At 51.3% G+C, this 23673-nt stretch overlaps 1 protein-coding gene and 1 long non-coding RNA gene across 2 annotated transcripts in view; both read left to right on the forward strand.

The window, feature by feature from the left end:
- LOC102447238 (unconventional myosin-X-like) overlaps positions 1 to 23673 on the forward strand; it is a 311005-nt gene that overhangs the window by 10436 nt on the left and 276896 nt on the right. The window lies entirely within an intron of this gene.
- Positions 1 to 23673, forward strand: part of LOC142823428 (uncharacterized) — a 35781-nt gene that overhangs the window by 8186 nt on the left and 3922 nt on the right. Inside the window, exon 2 of the long non-coding RNA XR_012898641.1 lies at positions 8412 to 8471. This is a non-coding gene — a long non-coding RNA (uncharacterized LOC142823428). The remainder of the gene's footprint in view (positions 1 to 8411; positions 8472 to 23673) is intronic.

Here is a 23673-nt window from a genome sequence, read left to right on the forward strand (position 1 = left end):
TTATTGGTTATCAAGTACACTATTACGTCCCTAGCCCTTGCGGGTCTCCAAGGCCCTGAATGTAAATACCACGTGAGGTGAGGAGCGCAGTGCAGTGCTGGGGGTCAGATGGAAAGAATCAGCTGAATCCTTTGTAAGATTATGGGCTCAAGTCCCCACTAAGATAAGGTGGCTTCATGCTGCCCCAGTGGTGCAAAGCACCTTACCTAGCTACTCTAGCAGCCAGCTGGGACTTGGCGGATGGTGGGAACCACTGGGTGGTGTAGAGAGGGTGTGGCCAGCTCTTCACCATGCCTCTTGGGATAGGAGCCTTGGGGACCGAGCGCGCCACATTCTGATAGTCCCTGGCTCCTGGGGTAGCCTTTGAGGCCTGGTGCTTGCCAAGTAAAGTGGAGCAGCCCGGAGGCTGCCTAAATAGAGAGCAATGGCCAGATTCCCCCCCCCCCCCCCCCCCAGTGTCTCTGGGGGATCGGGAGAGCTGAGTAGTGTGGAGCCCCGCTCCCTGGTGTTCCTAGCACAGGTCAGCCAGGCACAGGGCTGGATTCATTGCATCAAATGGTGTTTTCATGCTTCCGCCTCCCGCCTGGCTGCTGCAGTGAGCTCCGTGCCCAGGGGAGGGGCCCAGGCCAGCCTGTGCTGCAGTGAGTGACGGGGTGACCAAAATGATTAGGAGGCTGGAGCATATGACCTACGAGGAGAGGCCGAGGGACTTGGGTCTGTTTAGTCTGCAGAAGAGAAGAGTGAGAGGGGATTTGAGAGCAGCCTTCAGCTGCCTGAAGGGAGGTTTTCTACCGGTTACCTGTTCGCATCCCTGCCCTTCAATGGATTTGCTGTAACTTTCCAGTGTGTCCCCGGGCAGCAAAGCTCTGTGCACTCTGGTGGCCGCTGGCAGGCTGGGAAGTGCCAGATTAGGAGTGGGCATCTCTGCTTTTTCCCTTAAAGCAAAATGCAAATCTTTTTCAGTTGCTGTTTTTAAATCCCCCCCCCCCCCCCATGGCTTTGTCAGGTTCCCAAAGGAGCAAGTCTCTGCCAGTTTAAAACTGCATCACATTGGTTTGTGCTGCTTCTCCCTGGGGATGGCAGCTGTGGGTGTCCTGGCCCCTCTGCTAGGGGGAGGGAGGGCAGGTGGGGAGTTTGAAAGGGGTGGCAGCAAACGGTTCTCAAGCCGATCCAGCAGGAGTCATATCACAGACTAAAAGGCTCTTTTTGTAGAATTCAGCTGATTTTGTTTGCAGGAGGAGGAATCGCAAGCTCCACTAGGGTGACGTCTTGGTAAATTTGCCGGCTCCTTTCCCACTTAATTCAGTGCAGCCTGGGTCATGCTTCTTCCTTTCTGCATAGGGTTGGAAGGGGCCTCCTGGGTCACTGAACCAAACTATTGCAGGGAGAGCGATCAAACATAAGAACAGCCATCCTGGGTCAGACCAAAGGTCCACCTAGCCCCAGTGTCCTGTCTGCTGACAGTGGCCTATACCAGATGCCTCAGAGGAAGGGATCGCAACAGGTAATCCCCCTGTCACCCACTTCTGGAGAAACAGAGGCTAGGGACATCACTCCTACTCGTCCTGGCTAATAGCCATTGATGGACCTAACCTCCATGAATCTATCCAGCTCTTTTTTGAACCCTTGTAAAGTTCTAGTCTTCACCGCATCCTTTGGCAAGGAGTTTCACAGGTTGACTGTGTGTTGAGTGAAGAAAAACTTCCTTTTGTTTGTTTTAAACCTGCTGCCTATTAATTTCATTTGGTGACCCCTAGTTCTTATATTGTGGGAATAAGTAAATAACTTTTCCTTATTCTCTTTTTCCACACCAGTCATGATTTTAGACCTCTATCCTATCCGACCCTTAGTCTCCTTTTTTCTAAGCTGAAAGGTCCAAGTCTTTTTAATCTCTCTTCATACGGGACCCGTTCCAAACCCCTCATCATTTTTATTGCCCTTTTTTGAACCTGTTCCAATTCCAAGAGATCTTTTTTGAGATGAGGTGAGCACGTCTGAATATAGTATTCAAGATGTGGGTGTACTGTGGATTTATACAGAGGCACTAAGATATTCTCTGTCTTATTCTCGATCCCTTTTTAATGACTCCTAACATTCGATTTGATTTTTTGACTGCTGCTGCACACGGAGGGGATGTTTTCAGAGGACTATCCACAATGACTCCAACAAGACCTCCCTCTTGAGTAGCTGTAGCCAAATTAGTCCCCATCATATTCAATGTCTAGTTGGGATGATTTTTCCAATGTGCATTACTTTACATTTATCAACATTACATTTCATTTGCCATTTTGTGGCCCATGCAGTGACTTGGGCATTGGTTGGACACATTTGATTAGAAATTCTCTTTCACCTGCTTGGTGTCCCCTCCCGTCTCCAGTCCAGAGAAGGTAGAATTCACGGGTGAGCTGCATGGTGGCTGGAGGTTCAGGAGGGCTCCGCTGAGCCTTATCTGCTGCGATTGGTGCAGTTCACGCTGAGGGTTGACATTGCCCTGGTGTGACACCGTGTCACTCAGATAACGGTGAGCAGAGCACTCGTGTGTGAACGCTGCCGGGCTAGGAAATGCCTTGGGAGGAGAAGAGACTTGGAGATTCGGCACGTCCCTGCTGCAGTAGGCCAGCTGTTGTGCGGAGGAGCAGGTGGTGGTGAGCTGTGGCAGGGAATCCATGACCTCCCGTAGAAGAGAGCTCCTTGCTCTAGTTCACAGGGGAGGGAACAATTGGATCTATTTGGAGCCACCCTTGCCTGGGTCCTAGAAGGGTTCCCAGAAGCACAGTTGTTAGACAGCAGCCCAGCATCCAGGGAGGGGGCCTGTAGGTCCAAGTGGTGAGCATGCCTTTGAGTGCAGCCAGTTGGCTACTGTCAGGGCAGGAGTATTGCACCGGTCTGGGTAGGGAAGGGCCTGCTCCTACTTGCAAGGTTGCTGTCACCCCACCCTTCTGCCCCTCGCTTGGGCAGTGGCGTTGGCAGACTTGCAGTGGGGTGCAGGCAAATAGAATTTTTCTGTGTGTTGCAATTGGGATCACAACCCCATTTGGGGAGGTGTTGCGCAAGCGTGGCAACAGAGTCCTTGCCCTACAGAGCTTGTGGGGCGGGTGTGTGTAGTTCAAGTTACATCTGTGTGGCTCCCCTGGGAAGATGGAACCCAGCGAGGGAGACGGGGAACGATTCGCTCAGCTCAGGTCACACAGGGAGCCTTGTTCCTGACAGCCGGAGCTGTGGAGCAGACGGCTCTTTCCACTCATGGCAGTAGAAGGATTTTGTTTCAATTCCTGTTCCTGTCACCTCTTTTCCTGGGGCTTCAGTCTGCAGCCATCCTCCCGTTAGTTGTGATCTCGTCAGATCTGAGCAGCGTAGCTGGAGGTTGGGTCTGCTCGGTTCTTGGATGGAAACTCTCCAAAGAGAAATTCATAGGAGCATGTCTGTCTTGTGGGCCAGTCTGCAGCTGCCGTTCCATCTCTCAGCAGGCTAAGTCTTACATCTCATTATTTACCTGCTAATAGCCAATGTGATACTTGGTTTGCTTTTTGTCCCTTACAAATAAAAGGAAAATGTTATTTTTTACAATGTAATATTAAAGTTACAACTGTCATCTTGTGACACAGGCCATTGGGGGTATGTTTACACTACAGGGCTCCGTCGCCGAAGCCATGTAGATGAGCTTTGTAGACCTAGCAAAATGAAGCAGCGATTTAAATAATCGCCGCTTCATTTACATCAAAATGGCTGGCGCGCTGAGCCGATCAGCTGTTTGTCGGCACAGCGCGGTCTGGACGCGCCGCGGTTGACATCAAAAGCCTTTGCCAACCGCCCCGTTATGCCTCATGGGATAAGAGTGGGGGAGTAATATACAAAATATTATAATATCACCTGTAGGTCAGAGGGGCAGCCTCATCTGGATACTGTGAGCAGTGCTGGTGCCCTCGTCTCTAACAGGGTTGTAGGCTTAGATTCATAGCGCTTCAGGCTAGAAGGGACCATTGGATCATTTGCTCTTCCTGCTGCTAGCACAGGCCATTCACTTTCACCCTGTTACTTTAGTTCCAAGGACAATAACTTGTGCTTGGTGAAAGCGTTTTCCAAAAAGGCCTCAAGTCCTGATTTCTTGTACTGAAGACTCTCCAGATGAAGAGCCCACCACTCTCCTTGGGTGTTTGTGCAGTGGGGAGCCACCCTGTTAAATGGGAATTAAAAATAAGGCTCAGAAACAGTGGAGCTCACCTCGCTGGCTGCGCCGCGCCGCGATGCGCAGAGTTTGTTTAACAGAACTGAGATAAAGATCCAAACAAAGCTAGTGAAAGGGTTTGGAAACTTAAGGAAACAAAGTGCAGTCCATGGGCTAGACCGGGGTGGCAGAATCCGGCCCATTGGCCCGATCCAGCCCGGCAGCAGATTAGCAGCGCCAGCAGTGCGTGATCAGCTGCCCCTCCCCACCTTGCTCTGTTCTGCAGCCCAGGAGTCCCCTGCAGCTGTGCAGGGGGAGAGAAGTCAGGGTGTCCCCTTGCCCTGTATCCATCTCTGGGGGGAGGCCACACAGTAGCTTGCTCTGATCTGAACCATAGATGGGGAGTGACTCAAAGGCAGTGCCCTGTTTCTGAGGTCGCAGTGCTCCTGTACCTGTCTCTGCAGAGCTGGGGAAGGGAGACATCCAAGCAGGACGGCTTTCCCTGCCGCTAGAAACGTACCCAGCGGCAGCCAGCTCTCACGGTCTGTGCCGCTGTCACGCACACCCAGTCTGTGCTAGGCACACTCACAGTGTCGCAAAGTCTGTCTCTCACCGTGTGTCTTTCACATTCTCTCTGTAGTCCCCAGCCACACCCTTCTTGGAGCTGGCCTGTGACCATGTACCGAAACGCATGGAGAGGCCCCCTGTGAAAACGATTGCCCACCCCTGTCCTAGGCTTAACGAGTTGCTCTTGTGACCAAGATATTTCCCCCCCCAGTTGGTGCTTGCAGCACTTGTCATGTTCAGAGACCTGGGTCTCCCTGAGACACTGACGGAGTCGCTCTTCTGGAATGGGAAGTCACTGGGGCGGTTTCTTCTCCTCTCATTCAGCCGGGAGCATCTGTCTCTTGGCCCCCGGGGCTCCTCTTCCAAGAGCCTCCTGTGCTTGCTTTGTCTTTGTAGCTCTGCAGTCGGCGTCTCAGCGCCGTCCTACCAGTGCTGGTGCCCTACGCAGCCCAGCGGGGGTGGGGACTGCCAGCTCTCCAGGCCTGGACAGAGCAGGGAGGGAGGTTCACAGGAGCACCTCAGGGGAGCGGGTGGGCAGCAGGAGCAGCGGGCGGACCCGCCGTCAGGAGAGGTGGTGCTCTAAAGGGGAAACGCTGCTTCTCCCTAGCTGCCAACTGCGGGGCTGCCCGGCTCTTCTAGGGTTCCCTGGCCTGCGCTGGCGCCATTGGCTGCCGCCTGGTGAGCAGGGGCTGGGCATGGCCTTTAGGGTTGAGGGCTGCAGGAGCTTCAGCACTGAGCCTCGGGGCCTATGCAGCCTAGTGCACGGCTGAATTTGGGGCACAGGATGCCTGAAATTTAGCAGTGCCCTACACAGCTGCGTGTGCCGAAGGAAGGCTGTGCTGTCTACTCCACGCGGGAAAGGCAGGCTGCTTCCAGGGACGGTTGCTGTTCTCATGTGGATTGGGTTGGCGCTCGGACTTCGCTGCGTCAGGTGCTTGGCTGATATGAATAGTTTCCCTTACAAACATCTCACAATACCCACGACAATTAGCTAGTTCTTAGCTTTTGGCAGACACCACAGACAGCCCCCATTAGTGTAACAGTCATAGTCAGGGTTGTGTTCATCACAAGGGTCGAGAGAGTTAGGCTGGTAAAAATCTTTTACTGTGCAGCATTAAAACTGTGATGCAAAGATTTGGGCTTTTTCCTACTGAGACTCTGGTTTACTCAGTTTATTGGCAAACACCTGAAAGCAGTTATTCTTAAATTGCAAGTTTCATGATCAAATACAAGAAATCAAAATAAGTACATAAAATGGCCAAATTGGGTCACACCCGTGGTCCATGTAGCTCAGTATCCCTGCTTTTGGCAATGAGAGGCTAGGCTAAGGGCGTTCAGAGCATGGGGCTGCATCCCCATCTTGGCTAATGCCCAGTTCTAGTTTTGACCTTCACAGCATCTCCTGGCAAGGAGTTCCACAGGTTGACACTGTTGAACGAAGAAATACTTTCTTTTGTTGGTTTAAACCTGCCACCTCTTGCACTGGCTGACCTGTGGTTCTTGTGTTATGTGAAGAAGTGAATAATACTTCTTTATTCACATTCTCCACAGCAGTCATAATTTTATAGACTTCTCTCATATCCCTCAAACATTTACATGAAACTGGAGAGCGGAGATTGGCCTTGTCTATACCGCCACATTTTGTCACCAATACAGTGAGAGCGTTTACACTGCAGTGCGACTTTGGTTGGGAAAAACTCCCAGTTTTGGTGACAAAAAACTTCCAACCCTATGAGAGACGTTTGTCTTTTCTCCTCCTTTTATTGTCGACCAAGAGCCAGTGTGGACTCTGCTGTTTGTTTTGTCGCGAGAACTGGCTTCCGCTAGTATCCCACAATGCCTGCCCTGATGGCTCTGCTCAGTGTTTTGTGATCGCTGATACCCTGCAAGCCTGCGCCCCGCCCCTCCCCCTGCAGGAAGTATCTGACAGCTGAGTGAGCAGCTCCATTTGGGAAACAAACAAAGACCAAGGCATTGGAGTGCTCCTGGTCTGCCCTGCTAGGGACACAGCGGCAGGCAGGCTGCTGCTGCAGGGGGAGGGCTGGAGAGACGGCCGTGCTGCCTGGACGTTCCTCAGCACGGAGAGCTCCCCGAGCTACAAGGGAATCCTAAGATGCGGAGGGATCAGCTCTGCCTTTCCACCGCGCTGTGCTGGGGGATGCTCACCCACAATGCTTTGCTAGCGCCCTGTCCACAGAGAGCAACGTGGCCATGAAATGGCGACAATGGGAGGCAGTTTGGTTTGGCTGATTTTCATTTTTGGCAACTTTTACCTGTCGACAGCACTTTTGTTGCCAAACCTTCCCAGTGTAGTCACAGCCTTAGGGCAAGACAGGATGAGCTGAATCAGACTGAGATGTGTTGAGCTGAGAGTTCATGACATTTGTTCAAAGTCTCCTTTTAAGGATCCTTCCAAGGCAGGGGAAGTGGGTGGCGTAGTTCATCTCCTCATCATTTTGTTCACCAATTTAATCCACTTCCATAAGGCCAAACTTGGCCTGGGCCACTTCGTTCCCACTTATTCTTATTTATTAAGTCCAGCTGCAACCTGGTCCTTGGCCCATATCAGTAGGCTGTTGTGTTTAGACTAATTCAGCCTCTCTGTCTGGCTTCCTTGTGTCTAGCTGAGACAGAAAATAACTTGACCTGCATTTTCCAGGAATGTCAGTCTGGAAGGGGCCTTGACTCGAGAGAGCATCACGTCCAGCCCCCTCTGCTAGGGCAGGACCAAGGAGACCTAGACCAACGCTGATGGGATTTTGATGAGGGGGATTCCACAACCTTGCCTGAAAGCCTGTGCCAGAGTTGAACTCCCCTGCAGATAGATTTGCCCTCCCCCTCACGTATTTAACTTAAATGGCCCTGGCTGCAGATTAAGTCCATTACTGTCTCCAGTGCTTTTTTTTTTTTTTGGTAAGAAAAAAGTTGCTGGTACTCTGGGGGAAACTTGTTGAGCAAAACCCCCCAAAAAACCCATGCCGGGGGTGAAATGCGGTCGCAGCCCCTTTAAGAGCCAGAGTGCCGCACTGGAAACCAGAAAAAAACGCTCTGCGCGTCCTGAGCAGTCTTCCCTCAGTCGATCCGCCCCAGGAAAACAGGTGCTGGTACGCATGGGGAAAGTCCCATTCCTTTTCTGTGGGCTGGAAAAATAGGTGATGGTAACCGTTTCGGACAGTACCATCACAAAAAAAGCACGGTGTGTCCCAACTCTAGTGGGTGTGGGGAAGAGTTGCTCCCTGTTCTTTTTACTACAGCTCCTCACAGGTGTAAAAACTGTTCCCAGGTCGCTGGATTGGTTATTGGGGCATCTTTGGTACTTTTCACATGCTGTTTACTGTTGAGCTCGCAGGGTGACTGTCAGCCCAGTTCTCACATCAGACACAGGCGTACCTGCCTGTGCTTCACTCCCTCTCATGGGACGGCAGGGCACTGCTAGCTTCATGACTGTGTGCAGCCAATTATCAGACAGTTTACTTCTCAATTTCATCTCCATCACCTTTAAAAAATCCAGTTAATGTCCAGACACCCCATTTTCTGAAAGAGTTGACCCTCTCCGACAGTCTGCCAGAGGTCACCCTAGGAAGGAACAGCAGTGACAAATGGCATGGGACTGTCTTTTGGATCCATGTGCATTTCTTGGCAGACAGACAACTTACATCTGTGTCCTCCATCTCTCCAGATCAGTTCATGTGTGTCGCTCAGAATAACAGTGTGAGCTGCGTGACCCAGGAGGCAGAGGGTGAGTAGGTTTTTAACAGGGATCCCCAGGTCAGATATACACAGAATAATTCTCCAAAGGGAGGCGTGTGAGATTGCTACTGAGAGCTAACAGCCCCTGGATCATTGACAAAATTGCAGAATGGATATTCTTATAATATTGAAGGAATTATGTTACTATGCTGAAAATTATGTCTTTGAGGTCTTGGAGTTCAGGCTGGTCACAGACAAGACACTACAAACAGGTTCCTTTCAGGCAGGAGGCAAAAATGCTCATTGTCTTGTCTGGCCAGATGTGTATTGTATGCTGTTTGTCTCACAATGGAGGCCTATTTGCATACTAAGCCATTCGTAAGATCTACATCTACAAGAGAGAGACGCTACAAAAGGAACAAAACAGCAGGGTATGTCCTGTTTGAGTGAAAACAGAAGGGTGGGATTTTTCACCAAGGAGGCATGCTAACAGCAGCGTGTCAGCTAGGCTGGCTGTAAAATGCTGCAAGGATTCAAGTGACCAGTGCTCCACAAGACAGCGGAGTGAGGTGTTAATTCAGTCTGGGCTGTACAATGCACGCTGTGACTTTATCTTGCATGGAGCTGTAGTGGGGTGAGTGACCGCTCACTGACCGGAGGGGGAGGAGCCCCTCCTAGAGCTCTGGCAGGCTACAGAAGCCGTTTGTGTCCAATACTTCTACTTGCCGTTCCTTGGGTTGTTGTATGCTTTGGGACATAAACGTGTAGCTGACTTCACTGTGAACATGGAACTGAACCCATGACACGTAGGGCCGGGAGGGACCCGCGCCCTGTGCCAAGGCAGGACTGGTGTCACTGTGCTGTGACGAAGTGTGGTGGAACCGACAAGCTGGAGTGTAATGGTTTTTGGAAGCAGCAAATCTGTGAATGAGGCGTGTCCTGTGGACCGGAGGCTGGACACTCCAGGGACATCCTCAGCAGGAGAATTGGAGCGAGCTGGTTGCTAACCTGTGCAAAGACACAGGGTTGGGCGGGAGTGCGTGCGTTGCCTCTAGCGGGGGAAGCACTGGCGAGTTTTCCTCATTCTAAGGGGAGGTGGCAGTGAGGTGCTGCACAAGCGGGGTCCCTCTGGAAAGCATCACAAACAATAGCCCTTCTTCATTACAGCAGGGTGGGCTGTGGTTACAGAGAGCGGGGCGGGAGATTGACACCAGCCCTGCTGCTTGGGAGCTCAAAGAGCCTGCCGTCTGGTTATGGACTGCCCCCCGCATCATCGTGGGGGATGGATGGGTGCGGTTGCTGGCTCTTTAGAGCTGCCATGATAGAGCGGCTACACTTCTTATCCAGCATCTAATTCGCTGTGCCGGCAGAGGCCACACATAGGAAGACTTGGGTCTGCTGTAATAGGCTTCCCCTTGGGGAGGCTCATATGTGCTTAAGAAGCCCAGTGAGACCTCTCCCATGCGTTGCCACAGTCCATTAGTTTCCTTGGATTTGGCTGGGAAGAAGTGGCAGCATCTCCCAAGCCCACTCTTAGCGGCCCACTGGACTGAGCAGATCTTCGCAATGTGATCTCTCGCTGTGACAGACCGGGCCAGGTCTGGGCACCGCTGAGGGCATCTGCTCAGGGCAAATTGCTCAACTTCGGGGCAGCTTACAGCCCCCAGACTGGAGACCTTCCCAAACAGGCCACAAACCAGTCCCACAGAGCGCTTCAGCTGCCTGCCTGAAGCCTCCCGAGCAAAACCCCTCCGATGCCCCAGCAATATCCGTGCCCCAGAGGGCCCCGGGCCTCATACACAGGTGGGGGGTCCTAGCACCCAATCCCACCTACCCCGAACAAGTCCTGTCCGGTTCCAAGAAACCAGCCACAAATCCCAGGCCAATTTACTCTCTGGATCTTACCCACAAATCACGCTGAGCCAATCCTTTAGCATCTACTATCTAAAGGTTTATTACTACAAGAAAGAAAAGCATGAGAGCAAGGTTGCTAAAGAATCATACATTACATGCATCGAATCTCCCAGTTCTCGATGCAGGCTCTAGCAGAGATGTTACAGCTGTTGGCTTAAAAGTCCTTGTTGCACATCCTAGGTTAGGATGGGTCCACAGGTCTTTCCGGCTCTTCGATCCCTGCACTGCTGCATCTGGGATGAAGTGCTGAGCTGAGAACAAGATGGAGTCGACCACATGGCAAATTTATCCCTCCTTCCTGGTCTCTTCTTGGCTGCAGCAGGTCACGTGGCCAGCGGCCTATCCCTGTGTTCCCTGCTAGTAGCACTTAGGTATCATTCCTTATTCCCGAGGTGTGTCCTTGGCCCATTGAGTGCTATTGTCCCACAGAGCCTTGCTAATTAGCATGTCCGTAGGCTGAGCTCTGCCCATTGCTCAACCACACACAGAGAAATATTTAATACTCACACAAAATACATACTTATAACTTCACACGCAGACATTATACATTTACATGAATAGCATATATAAAATTATCAGACAGTAATCTTCAATTCAACATCTTGCATGGCCCCCTTTATACTACTTTTGGGACCAACAACCCCCCCATGGGTGCAGCAGTGACCCGGCTGCTCCCCTCACAATCCAATAACGTGACACTCGCCTTCCATGCACCATGCAGTCAATACTTGCAGTGTCAGCCGTTTTCCATTGGGTAGCTCCCTTAACGCTCAGTGAGGTCGGTGGGGCAGTCCGAGGGCTCTGGTTTTAGTTTCTGCAGGCTCGGGCAGATGTTGCTGCTTTGGTTGGTTTAAAGAATGTGAGTTGAGTATATGAGTGTGACCATAACAAAGTGAATCGCTTTAGATCCTAGAGAGTGAGCCAGCAGCATCAGCATGACAGAGGTGTTAGCACATCAGACGGGCATGTACTGGCAGAGTCTGAGCCCCGAATAGGGTGTGTATTTTCAAGCCTGGAAAGGAGAGAATTCCTAGCAATTACTGCCCTGTAGGGAGTGATGCTTGTGTCTAATAAAATAATGGAATTGCTCTTAGGAGCAGCGAGCATTACAAGTTCCTAGAACAGCTGATCCCAAATTAGGGTCTGTGGAGCACTTGCTGATGGTCTCCAGAGAACTGGCAGGTTATGCGCCTGCTTTGCCAGCTGCCTCTGGGGGCTCCTGGCTCTTAATGGCAGCGAAAAGCGTGTGGATGCCTGTAAAAGCATCTGGAAACAATGGTGATGAGCCAGCAGGGTTGCTCCTATTAGTAGCTGTTGGAGGAAACATGAGCTGTCCTCAAGGAGCAGAGCCCTTCGCTGGAGAGGAGCATTGCAGGGAGAAGGGAACCAGGGACCGTGTGCAGAGAATAGGGAGCGGGGTGCTGCCTGGGCGGGGGCACTGTTTCACAATTTGGCTTTAACCGTGATTTCAGGGGCGACTTAGGGACAGTTTTCTGGCAGGTAGTGTAGCAGTTGGCTGACTGGAGCCCTCTGTCTAATTCCTGTATAAAAAAAGACAAATACTAGACCCACTTGACTCTAATACTAAGCTGTTCTGACAGCTCGTGGCAAGTCACTCCAGGGACACTGCTAAGTTAGAACGTTCGTACCTGTTGGTACTTTGCTACTAACTCTGCAGAGAGCGAGCGCTCCTCAGAACTCCTGGGTTCTTGTCTCCGCTCTGCGGCGTCTTGTGGCTTACCGCAGGGCAGTTATATCTGGCTTCTGTGTAGGAACGTTAGAGTGGCCACTGGCCAGATTGGGTCAGAGCAAAGGTCCATCTAGTCCAGTGTCCTGTCTGCTGACTGTAGCCAGTGCCAGGTGCCCCAGAGGGGATGCACACAACAGGGAATCATTGGGTGATTTATCCTGTCACCCTTTCCTAGCTTCTGGCAGACAGGTGAGGACATGCTGAACATGGTGTTGGATCCCTGGCCATACTGGCTAATAGCCATTGAGGGGATCTATTCTCTGTGAACTTATCTAGTTCTTTTTTGAACCCTGTTATAATCTTGGCCTTCACAACATCCACTAGTGGGGGAGATGATAGAGGTCATAAAATCATGACAGGTATGGATAAAGTGAATAAGGGAAAGTTATTTATTTGTTCCCATAAAATAAGAACTAGGGTCTCCAAATGAAATTAATAGGCAGTGGGTTTAAAACAAAAGGAAGTTTTTCTTCACGCAGCGTACAGTCAATCTAGTGAACCCCCTGCCAGAGGATGTTGTAAAGACCAGGACTTTAACAGGGTTCAAAAAGAGCTAGATAGATACAGGCAGTCCCCAGGTTACATACAAGATAGGGACTGTAGGTTTGTTCTTAAGTTGAATTTGTATGTAAGTCGGAACTGGTACATATTGTCGGGGAAACTCTAGCCAAACATTTCTCCAGAGCTCTGTTTTATTCTCCCACACCTCACTTCCCTCAGTCCTTTATTCTCAAGCTGAGGTGTCTGCTGAGAAAAGCCGCTCCACGTCTCCCTGGTCTGCTGGGGGGGGAGGGGGGGCGCTAGCTTCGCATCTCCCTGGTCTGCTGGGGAGAAGCAGCTAGTGCGGGGTTGCCTCACCCCGTTTGTAAGTAGGGATCCGATGTAAGTCGGATCCATGTAACCCGGGGACTGCCTGTACTAGATAGACATAGGGATAGATGTGTTGAGAGCCTCTGGGTTAGGTTAAAAGGGGTAAAAACCCAGATAGAAGAGGTGGATGAGGCTTTTTTTTAAACAACTCACAAAATCATCCAAAGTGCAGGATTTGGTGGTGATGTGAGACTTCAACTGTCCAGACATATGGGAAACTAACACAGCAGGGCACACACTAGCCAATAAGTTCTTAGACTTCATTAGACACAATTTTTTATTTCAGAAGGTTGAGAGAACTACTGGGGGAAGCTGTTCTAGATTTGATTTTAAGAAAGAGGAAGGAACTGGTTGAGAATTTGAAAGTGGAAGGCAGCTTGGGTGGAAGTGATCACGAAATCATAGAGCTCACAATTCTAAGGAATGGTAGAAGGGAGAAGAGCAAAATAGAGACAATGGATTTCAGGAAGGCAAATTTTAGTAAACTCAGAGAGCTGGTAGGTGAGGTCCCATGGGAAACAAGACTAAGAGGAAAAACAACCGAAGAGAGTTGGCAGTTTTTCAAAGGGACATAATGAAGGGCCCAAAAGCAGGCTATTCCACTGCATAGGAAAGATAGAAAGTACAGTATGGCAAAAGACAGCCTTGGCTTATCCAGGAGATCTTGCATGATCTAAAAATCAAAAAAGGAGTCATATATAAAAAGTGGAAACTCAGACAAATTACAAAGGATGAACGTAGAAAAACAATACAGGAATGCAGGGGCAAGATTAGAAAGGCAAAGGCACAAAACGGGCTCAATCTCGTTATAGACATAAAGGGTAACAAGACATTCTGTAAATATATTAGAAGCAAGAGGAAGACCAAGGACAGGGCAGGTCCATTGCTCAGTGAGGAGGAAGAAACAATAACAGGAAACTTGGAAATGGCAGAGGTACTTAATGACTTCTTTGTTTAGGTCTTCACCAAGAAGTTTGATGGTGATGCGATGCCGAACATAGTGAATGCTAGTGGAAATGGGGTAGCTTTAGAATTTAAAATAAAAAAGAACAAGTTAAAAATGACTTAGAAATCTTAGATGTTTCAAGTCACCAGGGCCTGATGAAATGCATCCTAGAATACTCAAGGAGCTGATAAAGGAGGTATCTGAGCCTATTACTTGACAGGAAGAATGGCATTGCGCAAGAGGGTTTTTCTTGAGCAAGAAGGGGCAGTGTAGACACTCCTTCTTGCACAAGAGCCTCTTCTGAAAAAATGGTGGCTTATTAAGTATGCAAATGAGGCTCGGCGATATTCCACGCTTAGCCTCATTTGCATATTACTCGCCTAAGAAGCCGCGAGTGTAGACATAGCCGAGAGGTTTTTCAGGTCCCTAAAAGGGTGTCAGAGAGAGGAAGGGGGGAAAATTGTTCTCCTTGGACTCTGATGATAGGATGAGAAACAATGGGCTTAAACTGCAGCAAGGGAAGTTTAGATTGGACGTGAGGAAAAACTTCCTACCTGTGAAGGTGGTTAAATACTGGAATAAATTGCCTAGGGAGGTTGTAGAATCTCCATCTCTGGAGATATTGAAGAGCAGGTTAGACAGACATCTATCAGGGTTAATACAGACCATGTTTGGTCCTGCCATGAGCGTGTGGGACTGGACTTGATTATCTCTCGAGGTCTCTTCCTATTGTAATATTCTATGGTTTATGGAGGTTAGGTCCATTGATGGCTATTAGCCGGGAAGTGTAGGAATGGTGTCCCTGGCCTCTTAGCCGGGAAGGGTAGGGGTGGCGTCCCTGGCCTCTTAGCCGGGAAGGGTAGGGGTGGCGTCCCTGGCCTCTTAGCCGGGAAGGGTAGGGGTGGCGTCCCTGGCCTCTTAGCCGGGAAGGGTAGGGGTGGCGTCCCTGGCCTCTTAGCCGGGAAGGGTAGGGGTGGCGTCTCTGGCCTCTTAGCCGGGAAGGGTAGGAGTGGCGTCTCTGGCCTCTTAGCCGGGAAGGGTAGGGGTGGCGTCTCTGGCCTCTTAGCCGGGAAGGGTAGGGGTGGCGTCCCTGGCCTCTTAGCCGGGAAGGGTAGGAGTGGCGTCCCTGGCCTCTTAGCCGGGAAGGGTAGGAGTGGCGTCCCTGGCCTCTTAGCCGGGAAGGGTAGGGGTGGCGTCCCTGGCCTCTTAGCCGGGAAGGGTAGGAGTGGCGTCCCTGGCCTCTTAGCCGGGAAGGGTAGGAGTGGCGTCCCTGGCCTCTTAGCCGGGAAGGGTAGGGGTGGCGTCTCTGGCCTCTTAGCCGGGAAGGGTAAGGGTGGCGTCCCTGGCCTCTTAGCCGGGAAGGGTAGGGGTGGCGTCCCTGGCCTCTGTTTGCCAGAACCTGAGAATTAGCAATAGAGGAGGGATCACATGATGATTCCCTGTTCTGGTTACTCCCTCTGGGGCACCTGGCACTGGCCACTGTTGGGAGACAGACACTGGGCTGGACGGGCCTTTGCTCTGACCCAGTCGGCTGCTGGCAGAGTTCCCCAGGCTCACTGAAGAAATGCTTTCTTCTGTTTGTTTAGAGTCTGCTGACTCTTAATTACATTGAGTGACTCCTCTTTCCTGTGTTGCGTGAAGGAGTAAATGACACTTCCTTATTCAATTTTTGCACACCATTCATGATTTTATAGACGTCTGTTATATGTCCCCCTTGATCATCTCTTCCAAACTGAAACATTCTAGTCTTTTAAATCGCTCCTGATATGAAATGAGTTCAGTTCTCCTAATAATTTGGTTGCCCTTCTCTGTACCTTTTCCAAATCCAGTATATCATTTTTGGGATGGAGTGACCAGATCTGTGCAGAGTATTCAATATTTTGAGGTACAAGGGATTTATATAGCAGCAACATGATATTTTCTGTCCTATTCTCTCTCCCTTTCCTATGCGTTTCAATGTTCTGTTAGTTTTTTAGATTAGACATGGAGGAAATATTTTCTATCTGCAATGGTGCCAAGATCTCTTCATTGATGGGTTTAGACCCCATCACTTTGTATGTCTATTTGGCAGTGCTGCCGATTAGCAGGATGCAAAGGGGGGCAGTTGCCTCAGTGCTTGGCGACTAAAAGGACCCATGACTCCAGGCTGCCACTGCTGCTACTGCGGCAGCAGGAACTGTCGGAGTCCCTTACGTCGCTGCAGGGGAGACTAGCTCCTAGTCCAGCCCCTTCTGCCCAAGGTACCACCCCTTCTCGGAGTCCAAATGTCAGGACTGGTGACAGACTTCAACTGTCTTAAATAAGTTTTGTATCATCTGCCCATGTTGTCAGCTCCCTCTTCCCCCTTTTTTCCAGATCATTGATGAACGTGCTGCAGAGCACTGGTCCCCGTACAGACCATGGGGGGACCCCACTAGTTAGTTCTCTCTATTCTCACCAGTTATTCCCCCCGTTGTTTCCTGTCTCTGGCTGGGGGACCTGGGAGTGCGCTCGGGTCACCTAAAGATTCCTAGTTTACTTTCCTGATGAGCCTTTCGTTCCCTCAACCTTCCCTGGCATCTCTCTATAAACAGACTCCCTGCTGCAGAGGCCAGGCTGCTCCCAACTTCTGAATTTATTATTCAACTTGAATAAATCTGCGTAGTGCCCAACACGTGGGCCCCCAGCTGCTGCCGCCACATGGAATGAAGCCCCAGGGAGCGTCACTTACGTGAGAGCTAACGTAAGGAGAGCTGTCACAGAGCATGAACACAGGGCGAGGGGAACGCCCCCCAAGGGGAGACCTGCTTTCAGAGTCTATTATTTAGGGTTCCTGTCGTGCCTCGCAGCCATGGCGCTGGTCCAGCTGCACAGACATAACCAGAAAAGAAGGCCCCTGCCCCAAAGGCCGGAAGGTCTAAGACAAGAGAACAGATGGACACAAGGAAAGAATAAGGAAATACTGGTCCACATATGAAGCCGTAGGCTCCGCACACCAGTGGCCCAGGGCAGCGGCTCTCTATCGGGGGTGCGTATCCTTGGGCACTAAGGATGTTAGAGGTGAGTAATTGACTAATCGTGCAGTCAGTACAATTATCGACTACATGATTAGTCAGGAAGGGAAGGTGCTTAGTTCCGGTTCGTGCTGCTGCAGGAGCTACTCCCGCTGCAGCTCTGCCTTTTTAAATGTAGTGAGACCCGGGTGGCTCTTACTACGTTTAAAATGCAGAGACAAAGTGGTCCCGGACCGGTGCAAGCCACGACTGAGCTGGGCTTGCTCAGTCCTGCCACGCACTGGGTCCAGCAGGCACTGGCCGCCATGAACACAGGCTGCTCTTTGTACTGTGCACTAGAATGGAAGTACATGATTGATATTGTAATTATTAATGATATGTAAAAATGAGTGGGCTGTGCCACTTGTGTATGTTTGGGTTTTTTTGGTAAGCAAGTCATTTTAAAATTAGGTAAAATGTGGGGGTATGCAAGACAGATCAGACTCCGCAAGGGGGTACACTTGTCATAGTGTTAGAGGGCTCCCCTTCACCCTCCCGCTTCCCTGGTCCTCCTCATGTGAACAGAGAACAACAATACCTGGAGCTGGAAATGCAAACAATTCAGTGTGTGTTGGGGTCAGCTTACAGCCAGCAGGAATCCAGTTTCCTTTCCTTTTTCCCCTTGTTCCTTTGTTTTTCCCACTTCCTTCCTGTTTGCCCCCAATGTATATAGTAATACTTTCAGCTATCCCTTAGCCAATCATTTTACTGCCAATTAACTATTCAATCATAGCATATTATAACATGGTTGTCTAATAGATTATATCCCACCACCTGAATAGGTTTACAGCCAGCAAAATTAATTATACAGCAGACAGAAACAATCCAAGAGGCAATACAGACAAACAATAGAGAGGTGGGGAACATCAGAGGAAGTGAATTGTATCTCGCGAAAGCTTATTTTCTAATAATGTGTTAGTCTTTAAGTCAGAGTCACTTTTTCAATTGAAGTGCAATGTAAGATTTACTTCAAACCCAAATGCCCTTGTCCCGCTTCCTTCCTGCCCCTCTTCCACCCCTTCGCCGAGGCCTCACCCTGCTCACTCCATCCCCCTTCCTCAGTCACTTGCACCAGGCTGGGGTAGAGGATTGGGGTGCAGGTTCTGGTCTTGGGCCAAGGAGTTTGGAGTGTGGGAGGGGCTTCGGTCTTAGCCCAGGATGGGGGATTGGTGTCCAGGAGGGCGTTCAGGGTGCAAGTTCTGAGAAGGTTGGGTGCAAGGGGACTCATGTCTGGGGCAAGAGGTTGGGTGCAGGAGGGGGTTCAGGGCTGAGGCAGGGGTTCAGGAAACAGGCTCTGGAGGGGCACCATTTAACTGAGACGGCTTCCGAGTGGTGGAGCAGTGGGGTTAAGGCAGCTTTCTCCTGCCCTGGCCCTGCACCGCTCTGGAAAGCAGCTGGCATGGACAGCAGTGTCTCCATGGTGCCATGAGCTGCCTCTCGTCTATAGGCACTGAGCCCACAGTGTCCACTGGCCACCGTTCCCCATTGCTGATCAATGGGAGCCGCAGGCGTAGTGTCTGCAGGCAAGGACAGCATGTGGAGACCCCCTGCTCTGTCTTCCTCAGGCGCTGCAGGGACATGCCAGCCACTTTCAGAAGCAGCAATTCCCATAGGGATAATGACTCTAGCCACGACAAGTTCAGCATGTTAGACCTCACTACTCAAATTTCAGAACAGAAGGACAAATTTGATTTGTCCTTTTCATATTTGTTCATTTTTTTAATTGTATCCTTTGGTATCTATGGTTGTGACTATTTTCTTCCACTATTTGATCTGAGGAAGTGGGTCTGGCCCACGAAAGCTCATCATCTAATAAACCATCTTGTTAGTCTTTAAAGTGCTACATTGTCCTGCATTTTGCTTCAACTACCCAAGACTAACACGGCTACATTTCTATCACTTATTCATGACCAGCTGGATCAATCTGCTGAAGAGCATTTGTTGAAATCGGATCCTGGCCTGGTTTGACTGACGTGGGCCTTTCTGGCTCAGTGCTTGGGGCATGGTTTGTAACCACAGAGCCAGCGAGGCCAGGAGACGAGGATGGCTGAATGCAGAGGTGTATTGTGGCCTGGAACCCAGACAGTTCTCTTTTGCTAGAGAACAGTTTCAGATGCCTACGTCCTCTGTGCTGTGCCGTAACCATGGTGGAGACCGTTTCCTGCACATTGGAGTAGTCGGGGGAGGAGACCCCCAGGGGGTTTCCTTCATTGATTTTTAAGGACAGGCGGTTCATGCTGATCTAAATCTGACTTCCTGCATAGCATACATCAGAGAATCTCACCCAGCATTTCCTGCGTTAAGCCCCGCTAATTGCTGGGTGAGATTGAGACATACTATAATCGTTAAGGACTTTGAGTGATGGAGAAGCTAACATATCTGTCGACTCAAGAGGTTTCCAATGTATGACTTTAACCCAAACCTGTTGGAGGCCATCAGCATCTGGACTGGAAGGGCTGTGACACCAGGACAAGCCAGTTCACGTTTCTTGACTCGCCTCAAAACCTAGCCCCAGGATGCACAAGGCAAGCATCTGTGCTACAGCAAAATATTCAGAACAGAGAAAACAAAATCGCACCCGCCCTATATGCAGGCGCCGAACTGGCTTCCTTCTGCGTGGTGCATATTTCTGTAATACTGTGGAAATACTTCTATAGCTTTTGCTGTGAGCCACTCCTGCTTAGACGACTTGTGTTTATCTTACTGGACTCTCACGAAGGCACCTGGGTGTATTGGAGGCCAGGCTCTTGCATGGGTCTCCAAAAGCCACATGGAAAAAATGGGGGTCTGTGCTAATGTCCTTCCGCCACATTCGATGGTGTCATTTCAGGCCAGGAATTTGAGAGACCCACATGTTCCATGTGACTTGCTGTTGCACCAAAACTGCCCTCTCCCAGGCTTGCAACTGTGGGGCAAGGGCAGTTGGGCCAGATCCTAGGTGGGCTTCTGGGTGCTACTGTCACGTCCATGATGGTGCATGTTCTGGCTGGTGAATATCGTTCTCCAGCGTCAGCAGGGCCACGGTGCCCATCACCTGACCTCAGGCAGGGATACGAAATGTGACTCTCCCTCTCAGGCTGGGGTCGCTCCATGATTCCAGTGGGGCCTGCGACAGGCTTCCACATCAATCTGAGCAGTCAGGCGTTGTCTCTTTTCTGCTGCTGGCTCCAGAACTTGAACGGTCTCCCAGAAGAATCTGGAAGGATCCTACATTTTGCTTTAGGGCTCCCCTTTTTGCTGTAGCGTGTCCGCTGAGAGGCACAAAATGAAGCAGCAGGTAGCGATTGAGCTGGGGCAGGCAAGAAGGTTGACTTCCTCCTTTGGCAGCCCCTAGTTGTTAGTTTTTAATGCATGCACAGCATCCGGGGACTGAAGGACAGTGATATGTGCTTGTCAATCGCTTGTAGCTAAGATGTCCTGCAGCTACAGCTAAGGGTGTCTAAGCTTCTCTGTGACTCTCCCAGGACAGTTGCCCCTGTGGCTGCAGGCTATTGGAGGTCAGCTATGAGTTGCCTAAGCCCAGGCCTGGAAAAATGGATCTCCAAGTAGATTTTAAGGCTTGGAGAGAGCATCTGGCAGCAGGTGTGAACCCCCCACCCCAATATCTACTCGCATGGCATGCTGCCAAGCCCAGGCCTTTTATATCCAGGTGCATGGGCAGGGTCCTTCACTTAAAACTACTTTTTGTGCCATAAGTGTCCATATAGACTTTGCTGTACAGACCCACGAAGCTTCTGTACATGACAGCTTTGCTCCAGGCGGTGCCTTGGACAAGAGAGCATCAGCCTTCCCAGAGTAATTCAGAAGGACAATAAATGTCTTCAGCGTGAAGATATTTTTTGGTTATGACAAGTGCTTACAGGGGTCATGTTATCTCCATTTGTCAGAGAATGTCACTTGCCGTTAGGTAAATACACAGGAGCTGCGCCCTTTGACAACCTCAGAGACAGGTGCTGCGTTATTAAGCTTAGTGCTTTCCCTGCTGTGGTTTCTGACATGACCCAGCAATGCTCTGGGAGCTCAGCATCAAAGCCCTCTTTGCAGGGCTTCAGCAGAAGGGCAGAGTTAAGGTTGCTCTGGCAACCTGAATTAGATATGTTAGGGTATGTCTACACTTGCACCTAGTTCGAAGTAGGGATGCAAATGCAGGCATTCGAAATAGTCAATGAAGCGGGGATTTAACTATCCCGCGCTTCATTAGCATGATCTCGCCGGTGCGTTACTCCGAATGCCAGCTGTTTCAAAAGTGAAAGTGCGCGCCGGGATGTGTTAGTTCGAACCAAGGGGTTTGGTTCAAACTAACGTGTCTGGGCGTGCACTTTCACTTTCACTTTCAAAACAGCTGGCATTCGGAGTAACGCGCCGGCGAGATCATGCTAATGAAGTGCGGGATATTTAAATCCCCATTTCATTGACTATTTCGAATGCCTGCATTTGCATCCCTACTTCGAACTAGGGTGCAAGTGTAGACATACCCTTAATGGGTAACCAGTTACCTGGTAAGCATCACCCTTTATGGGTGATGCTTACTGAGTAACTGTTAACCAGTACCTGGGGAGTAACCTCCTGCTTGCGGCCTGCCAGAGGTGGAAGGTTGCTCCAGTCCCACTGGACCCCCACGTGGGGCTCCTGGATCCCAGCTTATGTGGGCTGGAAATACATTTTCCCTTATTCAAAATGGCCATTGTGTCCTGTTACTGTCAAGGGGTTGAAGTCTGCAAGATAGCTGCCATTTCCATGCAGCCTATGCCCTTAACAAAGATGGCTGCCCCCTTACTGTTTCCATGGCCATAGGCAAAGTGCGGCAGCTCTGTGCTCCGAGGCTAGGCAGGGCACAGCAGCCACACTGAAGAGTGCGGGGAGCAATGGGGGATAGGCGCAGGTTTAGGGGTCTCGGTGGCAGTGGAAGGAATGGGATCTGGAGCAGTGCGACGTAGGGCAGACCTGAGCGGGGTGTAGGGTTGCCAGATGGTTGAAACAAAAATACCGACCCCCTCCCCCCCATGGGAAAAAGTTCTGTTGAAGGGAAAAAAAGGTGGGGGGAGACCAAAGTTGTTGAGCAAAAAACCAACAACATTAAAACAGCATGTCCCCTTTAAGAGTGAGTGCGTGGATAGGAACGGGAGAGGCTGAGCACTAAGACCCAGGGAAGCATTGCTTCCCCTAGGTCTTTTGGCTGGCAGCCATTTTGTGCCCTCAGCCTTGGGGAACCAGGTAAGCAGGGGGCTGAGGGTGTTGGGAGCCAGGGGAGGGGGGAGGCCGGGCACTGAGTGTTCGTAGGGTTGCCAAGTGCCTGGCGTTTTCGCCTCCTGTCCGGGAAACTCCCCAACATCTCAGGTGCCCGGTGTTCTCTGGGTGCCTGGGTGTGTGCCGGACACCTGGCACCTGGGGGTGGGGGGCTGGGCCAGTGGGAAGCCGCGGGAAGCCGCGGGAAGCAGTGGGAAGCCGCGGGAAGCCGAGGGAAGCCGTGGGAAGCAGTGGGAAGCTGCGGGAAGCAGTGGGAAGCCGAGGAAAGCCGCGGGAAGCCGAGGAAAGCCGTGGCTCGCTCATTCAGAGGAGGAAGGGAAGGAGATGTGGGATGGCCTGTAACCAGGCTGCAGCTTTATTGGTCAGATACCCCCCACTGATTCTGTGCACTGCTGTGCCTGGACCAGAGTTGGCCACCGTGGTCTGGCAGGCGGTGGGGCCAGCTGTGCAGGCGACGGTCCCAAAGCAGCCCCTGTGGCGGGGCAAGAGCTCAGCAGTGCAACGCAGGAGGCCTGCTGGCTTAGTGGGTCCTGAGTGAGCCCAGTCTGGGTAGGGCCTGTTCTTGCTCCAGCCTGGCAGATTGCACCGCTCCTGAGGGGCCAGAGCCATCCGCCTTGGCCATGCTGCTGGCTTAGCCTGGTGGGTAGAGTCGCCTCCTGGCAGAGCTGGTGAGTGGAGCCAGGACAGGGGTAGGGGGTGCTGGTCCATGGAGGGTTTGTGGAAAGTGCTGGCCAGTGGGGTTGAGGGAGGTCTATGTGTGTTGGGGCACTGGGCGGTTGACGTGGTAGGGCTATGAGGATGCTGGGCAATTGGGGGTTTGTGGCTGGGGAGGCGCTGGGCATAAGAGTCTGTGAGGGGGCTTCTGGGCATGGGATCAGGGTGGCATGTAAGTGCCAAGGAGGAGTATGCTGGCAGCACAGGGCTGGGCAGGCCAGTATGTGTGTCTGGGGTGTGTGTTAAAATGTGTTTAGTTAAGTAACGTGTAACTGCTGACAATGTCAGTGATTACACATGGTGTGTGGCAGTCGGCTCCCTGGAGCTGGTGTGTGCAGGGAGCTGGCTTTAAGCTGACTCCCCAAACGTACTGGGAGCCTTCATGAAACTGTGAAGTTTAACTGTGTTAACTGTGTACAGGCAGTCCCCGAGTTACGCAGATCCGAAATATGTCAGATCCGCAGTTACGAACGGGGCTTTTCTCGCCCCGGAGGACGGGAGCGGCGGAACGCCCAGATGCGCCGCGGTCCGCCGCCCCCGTCCTCCGGGGTGAGAAAAGCTGCTCCCCGTCTCCCTGGTCTGCAGGGAGATGGGGAGCAAAGCCTTGGAGTACGCCCGCAGCGGGACAGCCCAGGCACGCCGCGGCTGTCCCACTGCGGGCGTGCTCCGAGGCTTTGCTCCCCATCTCCCTGGTCTGCTGGTCGGGAGACGGGGAGCAAAGCCTTGGAGCACGCCCGCAGGGGGACAGCTCAAGCGCGCCCGGGCTGTCCCGCTGCGG

This window comes from Pelodiscus sinensis, unplaced genomic scaffold (assembly GCF_049634645.1).
Source record: "Pelodiscus sinensis isolate JC-2024 unplaced genomic scaffold, ASM4963464v1 ctg77, whole genome shotgun sequence".
Lineage (NCBI taxonomy): Eukaryota > Metazoa > Chordata > Testudines > Trionychidae > Pelodiscus > Pelodiscus sinensis.